Source organism: Brachyistius frenatus, unplaced genomic scaffold (assembly GCF_029030835.1).
Source record: "Brachyistius frenatus isolate BFR_SWC_R1_liver_20210118 unplaced genomic scaffold, ASM2903083v1 Contig_1, whole genome shotgun sequence".
NCBI classification, from domain to species: domain Eukaryota; kingdom Metazoa; phylum Chordata; class Actinopteri; family Embiotocidae; genus Brachyistius; species Brachyistius frenatus.
The window spans coordinates 2,437,238-2,445,769 of NW_027210600.1; the positions used below are offsets into that span (position 1 = coordinate 2,437,238).

At 42.7% G+C, this 8,532-nt stretch overlaps 1 protein-coding gene across 1 annotated transcript in view; it reads left to right on the forward strand.

The window, feature by feature from the left end:
* The window catches only part of meis3 (myeloid ecotropic viral integration site 3), a 67,229-nt gene extending 58,936 nt beyond the window's left edge, over positions 1-8,293 (forward strand). Inside the window, exon 14 of the transcript XR_011310845.1 lies at positions 8,284-8,293. The gene's annotated coding sequence lies outside the window, so the exon portion shown is untranslated. The remainder of the gene's footprint in view (positions 1-8,283) is intronic.
* The last annotated feature ends 239 nt before the right edge of the window (positions 8,294-8,532 follow it).

Consider the following 8,532-nt stretch of genomic DNA (forward strand, 5'->3'; position numbering starts at 1 on the left):
TCAACGATTACAGAGCTTCACCATTCCCTTATTAGTCCCTACCTGTTTAACGAGATGAGAGGGTTTTGGCTGCCCACTCGCTCCAGAAATGATTTACACTCCCTCATCTAGTTTGTATATTTGATGCCACAGCACAAATAAAATATAGTGACTTTCAAATTAACCAAGCTGAATCCTGGTGAAATCAGTCCTGTTAATAATGCACGATGAGGGGAAATCCATCTTAAAATCTGATGCAATTGTGTAAAATATTCATGGTAAAAACGATAATATAATGATGCCGAGCAATGGCAGCACACACGCACACACGCACACACACACACACACACACACACACACACACACACACACACAGACAGATAGACAGCTGTGTATGCATCCATGCATATAAACTCACATTCCCGCCTAAACACACACCATCTGTTGGATGAGTGGACCCGGGCTAAAGGTGTACACCAGTGACTGACAGTATGGAGTCATACTGTCCTTGCTGATGGCCTGTCATCAGTGATTCAGCCTGGAAGGCTTGTAAAAAAATGTTTTTCCCCTCGGGGATTAATAAAGTAACTACCTAACCTAACCTAGCCTAACCTAATATGCTGGAGCAGACTATAGCCTGCAAGTCAATCATTTAATCCTGCTACACTTTCTGTTTACACATTTATACAGTATAATGTACATATTTAATGTGATACAAGTGTGTCATTTTAATTATTTATTCGGCCTCCGGACCGACAAACATTTGGAAATGAATATGTATTAATGTTTCATATTTATGGACTGTATTCTGACAGATTGAATGATCTACATGGAGTGATTTCACTTTCACCTCAGAGCTGAGGTCAACCCCACACGAATCTCATTAATAGTTCTCCTGGTTCCTCTGACATGCAGCGTTTTCCTGTTGAAGAAGCAGCTGACTCATCTGTCCATGCTCATCCAACTTCCATCGCCCGAAAGAGGAAGAATTATTGATGGCGCTTTGGCTTATAGCTGCAGCCAAAGTCAGATGACTAACTGCTGATGCTGACAGACTTGCTGTGAAATTACAGGGATGGAAAGTGACGGCTAGTTCTTACTTCGGTACTTTTGAAATTTTCAGCAGGAAACATTTGTTCTTTGGGACGCAGTACCAGCGACTTCAGTCGAACACAAATATTTGGTAAAATCACATACAGCCCCCTACATTTCATAACAATTTAGACTGCCAAGTTAGAAATAAATGTGGTCTCTACTATGATGACATTCACAACAATGTGGCAGCTGCGTATATGATTTCACATAGTAGCTACTTGAACATGATGTTTGTGAAAAATGCATATTTCCTTACTTGCTGTAGGTTGGATGAGAAGATTGACTGAGGAAGGACTGGAGCCTCCCAGCTGACACCAAGTGAGAGGTCGCCAGTCAATCACAGACTCACACCTGCAGGTAATTCAGAGGTGTCAGTGAACCTGACCGGCATGTCTCTGCACTGTGTGGGGGAGGTCAGAGCACCTGGAGGAGACCGACGCCAACACAGGGAGAACATGTGAACTCTGTGCAGAAAGGCCCAGATCTTTTCATGCTGTGAGGCAGCAGTGCTAATCACTGCGCCAGCCCTGTCTGTTAAAGATATGGCTAGCTAAAAGGTCCCTGGGAGGTTGCCAGACAACCAACAGTGACGTCAGGAGGTCACTGTGCCTGGGTAAGAAATAGACCAGAACAAAACCCTCATGAGACCACTAACTGTAATTCTGCCTCCATGTTTTTTTAGTACACTTAAAAATTATTTAACATATATATATGATATGTGAGCTTTAGAGGAGACCTTTCAACAAAGTCAGGCTAGTTGTTTGAAGTGTTTGTGCTGAGCTGAGCTGCCTGCTTAGCTTTTCATTTTAACAGACAGATATTAATCTAATATTATCAATCTCATTATCTAACTCCTGAATATAAACACAAGGAGTGATGAGAAAGTTTGGAGACAGCACCATGATGTGCACAGATCAGGTTGAAGCTACTATTCCATGTTATTTCTTTTGATCAACATTAGCACTTGAGTTACACACATTTTTGTGACTGCTGGTACGTTCGCATTTGCGATTTCATTTGTAACTTGAGCAAAGAGTGCACATCAAGGTTTGTGTCCAATTTTTGGGAAACAGAAAGACGTCTCACAGAGCCAACTCCCCTAAGCAGTGGTGGTGGATGTGATCATTGTGTTGTTGCAGGTGACACATTTTGAATGCGCTTTAAGCGGGTGAGTTGTTGTTCTGTCAAATTGCCCTCGTGCTACAGTTCAGATTGTTCGCGCCAAATGTTTTCGTTCAGATGCCTCAGAACATCACAGTTGAATTCAGTGTTGACGTTCTGCCCCTGACAGTCATGCATACGAACAGACTTGATCAATGAAAACAAGTCACATCAAAATCAAGATAAGTTAACACAAATCACACAAAAGTCTTAAGTAGAGGTTAAAGCGGATAGGCCCGTGAAAATAAAGAGGTTTTTAAATGGCTTTTAAACAGTGATAAAGTGGTTGACGACCTAATATGAAGGGGAAGGTTGTTCCAGAGTTTAGTGGCTGCAACAGAGAAGGTACGGTCGGCCCGGGTCGTCATTTCAGATCTAGGAACAACTAATAACTGTTGGTCGAGAGACCTGAGTGAGCGAGGTGGGTTATAGAGCTGCAGCAGGTCGGACAGATCGGCTCCATTTAAACACTTGAAAACAAACATTAAGCTTTTGAAATCAGTTCTGTACTTGACAGGTGGCCGATGAAGACATTTTAGGATTGAAATGTGTTCACGCTTAAAAGTCTCGCTGCAGCATTTTGTACCAATTGAAATCGTGATAAAGGATTCTGGCCAATTCCAGCATGAATTACAATAGTCCAATCTAGACGAGATAAATGCATGAATAACATTCTTAAGGTCTTTTGAGGAGAGAAAGGACAAAAATCACATCCAGATTCTTAACATGAAAATTACAGTGGGTTGGCATGGGGACAAGACACAATGAAGGACTGTTCGGTGTAACAGCTGAAAGGCGAAAGGGATTGAGCAGCAAGATCTCTGTTTTACCTTCATTGAGGCATACAGCATTTTGCGAGAGCAAGTTTTGATATCAGCCAAGCAGCTCATTAATGAATTTACAGAGGCAATGCCAGATTTCAGGGGAAGGTATATTTGAATATCGTCGGCATAGAGGTGATAAGAAATGTTGTGTTTTTGGAAAATGGATCCAAGAGGAAACATGTAGAGTGAGAACAGACGTGGACCCAAAAGGGACCCCCTGACCTGTGGGGGTACCACCCACAGGTCAGGGGGGGCCTGTTAAGAGGAGCAGTTGTTTGCTCATGTTAACAGAAAATGATCTGTCATTCAGGGAGGACTTAAAGCATTGTAGGGCAGAACCTCGGATGCTGACGGAGTGCTCAAGGCGGGAGATTAAAATTTCATGCTCCACAGTGTCATAAGCAGCAGTGAGATTGAGTAAAAGGGAAATGGCGGGATCACCAGCATCAGCAATGAGTAAAAGGTTGTTAAAAACTTTTAAAAGGGCAGATTCCGTGCTGTGAAAGGTTCTAAAACCAGGTTGAAAAACATCACAGATGCCATTAAAACTGAGAAAAGACTGAAGCTGCTGAAATACAACTTTCGCCAAGATCTTGGACAGAAAAGGCAAAGTGGATATTGGTCTGTAATTTTATGGGTCAGAGGGCTCCAAATTATCTTTCTTAATGAGAGGAATCACTGTTGCATGTTTAAAATAGACTGGGACTAAACCAGAAGACAGACAGCTATTGATAATTGACAGTATTACATGGTCTAATTTTATCAAAAACCTTTTTAAAGAGAACTGAGAGGATGATGTCAGAGTGGCACATTGTAGTTTTTAGTTGGTCAAACATTTTAGTGAGAGCTGTGAGGAAACGGGTTCAAAGTGGTCCAACACAGCAGAGGAAGTGAGAGAATTAGTTGGATCAATGTAATGGGATGTAACACCAGACCTAAGTTTTGAAATTTTATCCTGGAAGAACCTAAGAAAGGTGTCACACTGTGCCGGATACATACTTGAACATGTAGGGATTGGGGGGTTGATAAGAGAGTTAATGGAGTTGAAGAGAACTGTTGTCCTGTCGCAGTGATTTGCAATTAAGTCAGAGAAGAAACTGTTTCTAGCTGACTTCACTGCATTCAGATAGTTTGTGAGAGAGTTCCTTAAGATTTCAAAGGACACGTGGAGTCTGTCTTTCTTCCATTTTCTCTTAGCCCTCCTGCACTTCTGCCTGAGTGCCCGAGTGGCTTCATTTAACCAGGGCTGAGGTTTCAGCTCGGGGCAGTATGACCTCATGGGGGCGACACTATCCAGAATTACAGAGCAGGTGGAGTTAAAAGTTGTTCAAATATCTTCCGGAGAAAGATGCGATTGGGGAGTTTGATTAAAAGAAAACAGTGGAGTGTCTCTAAAAGAATTTAAAAATTATTGTGCGGTGTAGGAGGTGATAAGACGAGAGCAACGAACAGGAGCAGGAGAGAGAGTGTCTGAGCCGACAGTAACAGCTTCAAAAACAACAGGCTTGTGATCAGAAAACGTTGCTTCACAAATTTCACTGATGCTCACAGAAATGCCAAAAGATATGTTCATGATTGTGACCAGAGACGAGCTGTTCAAGATTAAAAGAGTCAATCAGGTTTAAAAAGCCATTCACCATTGGCTTAAAAGAACAACACACGTGAATATTAAAACGACCGAAAATTAAATACTATCATATTTTGGAAAGATTTCAGCTAAAAACTCAGAAAACTCCTGGATGCCATGCTTACCCTGAAGGAGTACCAGTTACCTGGAGACGCTGGCCATGCGATTGCAACATATGACTTCTATGTACTTGATTATTTACAATTTATATTACTAGTATGGGATTATGATATAACTATAATAAAATTTTAATCAGCTAGACAAACATACTTTTACTTTTGATACTTTTAGTCCTTTGCTGATAGTATTTGTAAACATGTATGAATGCATTGCTTTTATTTGTAATTGAGTATAGTTAAGGATCTCCCCTTTCTCTCTCCTCTTGTGTCTTGTCAGCTCTCTGCTGGACTCTGACTAATGAAAGGAAAACACGGCACCCTGACTGGTCCGATGGGTTGTTGTAATTTAAAGGCCCAGTCATGAGAGATGACCCTTCAGGTTTTGGTCTCTTTGTTCTTTCTCTGCAGGTTGCTATGTATTTAAAGTGCACCGCTTGAAGAACGTCATGAGAGCAACTCATGAGCACCGAGATGCAGTTAAAGTGACGGATTGGAGCTTTAAAGCCCCTGTAATGATCTCTCATGTTGAAGATTATATAAGGAGAGTGTATGTCGATTAGATGGATGGTGGATCTCTCTGGTTTGTGTATGCGTGGATGGAGGCGGGGACAGAGGAGTGTCAAGTTCAAAGGGGACAGGGATGGGCACATGCATGTGTACTTGTGTACAGATATACTGCCTATATGTATGTGTGTATGCGCGTATACAGTGGGTACGGAAAGTATTCAGACCCCTTTAAATTTGTCACTCTTTGTTTCATTGCAGCCATTTGCTAAAATCAAAAAAGTTCATTTTATTTCTCATTAATGTACACTCAGCACCCCATCTTGACAGAAAAAAACAGAAATGTAGAAATTTGTGCAAATTTATTAAAAAATAAAAACTGAAATATCACATGGTCATAAGTATTCAGACCCTTTGCTCAGTATTGAGTAGAAGCACCCTTTTGAGCTAGTACAGCCATGAGTCTTCTTGGGAATGATGCAACAAGCTTTTCACACCTGGATTTGGGGATCCTCTGCCATTCTTCCTTGCAGATCCTCTCCAGTTCCGTCAGGTTGGATGGTGAACGTTGGTGGACAGCCATTTTCAGGTCTCTCCAGAGATGCTCAATTGGGTTTAGGTCAGGGCTCTGGCTGGGCCAGTCAAGAATGGTCACAGAGTTGTTCCGAAGCCACTCCTTTGTTATTTTAGCTGTGTGCTTAGGGTCATTGTCTTGTTGGAAGGTGAACCTTCGGCCCAGTCTGAGGTCCAGAGCACTCTGGAAGAGGTTTTCTTCCAGGATATCTCTGTACTTGGCCGCATTCATCTTTCCTTCAATTGCAACCGGTCGTCCTGTCCCTGCAGCTGAAAAACACCCCCATAGCATGATGCTGCCACCACCATGTTTCACTGTTGGGATTGTATTGGGCAGATGATGAGCAGTGCCTGGTTTTCTCCACACATACCGCTTAGAATTAACGCCAAAAGTTCAATCTTGGTCTCATCAGACCAGAGAATCTTATTTCTCATAGTCTGGGAGTCCTTCATGTGTTTTTTGGCAAACTCTATGTGGGCTTTCATATGTCTTGCACTGAGGAGAGGCTTCCGTCGGGCCACTCTGCCATAAAGCCCCGACTGGTGGAGGGCTGCAGTGATAGTTGACTTTGTGGAACTTTCTCCCATCTCCCTACTGCATCTCTGGAGCTCAGCCACAGTGATCTTTGGGTTCTTCTTTACCTCTCTCACCAAGGCTCTTCTCCCACGATGGCTCAGTTTGGCTGGACGGCCAGGTCTAGGAAGAGTTCTGGTCATCCCAAACTTCTTCCATTTAAGGATTATGGAGGCCACTGTGCTCTTAGGAACCTTGAGTGCTGCAGAAATTATTTTGTAACCTTGGCCAGATCTGTGCCTTGCCACAATTCTGTCTCTGAGCTCCTTGGACAGTTCCTTCGACCTCATGATTCTCATTTGCTCTGACATGCACTGTGAGCTGTAAGGTCTTATATAGACAGGTGTGTGCCTTTCCTAATCAAGTCCAATCAGTTTAATTAAACACAACTGGACTCCAATGAAGGAGTAGAACCATCTCAAGGAGGATCAGAAGAAATGGACAGCATGTGAGTTAAATATGAGTGTCACAGCAAAGGGTCTGAATACTTATGACCATGTGATATTTCAGTTTTTCTTTTTTAATAAATTTGCACAAATTTCTACATTTCTGTTTTTTTCTGTCAAGATGGGGTGCTGAGTGTACATTAATGAGAAATAAAATGAACTTTTTTGATTTTAGCAAATGGCTGCAATGAAACAAAGAGTGAAAAATGTAAAGGGGTCTGAATACTTTCCGTACCCACTGTATACGTGCCTGTCGATGTAAGTCATCCTGCTGCTCTTGCTCTCTCTCTGAAAGCACTCGGCAGACACAGTCCAGCAGTCCTGTAACGAGAGCTCCTGTCTAATGTCCACTGTCCCTCTGTTCCTGGGCATTATGTAAGGAAACACTGGGGCCTAATTTATTCAACATGCTCTTTGACATCATCCTGGATTTAAAAGTGCAGTCATTTCAACAACTGTAATGATAAAAAAAGATTTCAAAGTGTTATTACAGACATGCACCATAGACAGTTTATTTTTAGCTTCTGATAGGTAACTGGAATTGAAAAAAAGATAAATCCTGAACAAAGCAAAGCGAGATTACAACATGTGAGCTCATTGGAGAGACTCCTCTGGAAGCAGAGTAAAAAGGAAAGAGATCAAAGGCACCGCTAAAGTCGACTAAAAAGGATTTTCTTCATTTGGCAGTTTAGAGCTGTAATTTCAGTTTTCTGTGTGCTCAAAATCTCCATCATATTAGGACATTTTAATGATTCATTTAATGTGTTAATTTGGGACTGATTTAACTTGTAAGCGTGAATTTTACATTTTATCAATGAGGCCGCTGTAGGGGAGAAATGATGTAAAGCCTGAGTTGGAGTGACATCATGGCTAAAATAATAGGCTGACTCTCCCAGAGATGGTCAATAATTAATAGGTGCTTTTAAAGATGGAGTGGTTTTGGGGCACAGACAGGACAACAAGGACTAATTTCACACAGGCTGAGCAATCACAATTAATATTAATATCTCAACAGCGACCGGTTGCCCTCACATCTCATGTGATGAAGGTGCTGGAGAGGCTGGTCTTGGCCCACCTCAGGCCGCTGGTGAAATCTTCTCTGGACCCTCTGCAATTTGCGTACCAGCCTCGTGTGGGAGTGGACGACACCATCATCTACCTGCTGCAACGAGCTCAGTCTCACCTGGATGGAACCGGTGAATCTGAGAATCACCTTCTTTGATTTCTCCAGTGCATTCAACACCATCCAACCACTGCTGCTGAGTGAGAAGCTGCGGGTGGTGGGGGTGGACATGTCCACCGTCTCCTGGATCACTGACTACCTGACAGGCAGACCACAGTTTGTCCGTCTGGGCAGTGTGCTGTCTGATACGGTGGTCAGTGGTACTGGAGCTCCTCAGGGAACTGTTCTGTCCCCCTTCCTGTTCACCTTGTACACAACTGACTTCCAGTACAACTCAGTGTCCTGCCATCTGCAGAAGTTCTCTGATGACTTTGCAGTGGTAGGATGTATAAGGGATGGACGGGAGGACGAGTACAGGGCAGTAGTGGAGGACTTTGTGGAGTGGGCGGGAAGAAATCACCTGTTCCTGAACGTGGCCAAGACCAGAGAGATGGTGGTCGACTTCAG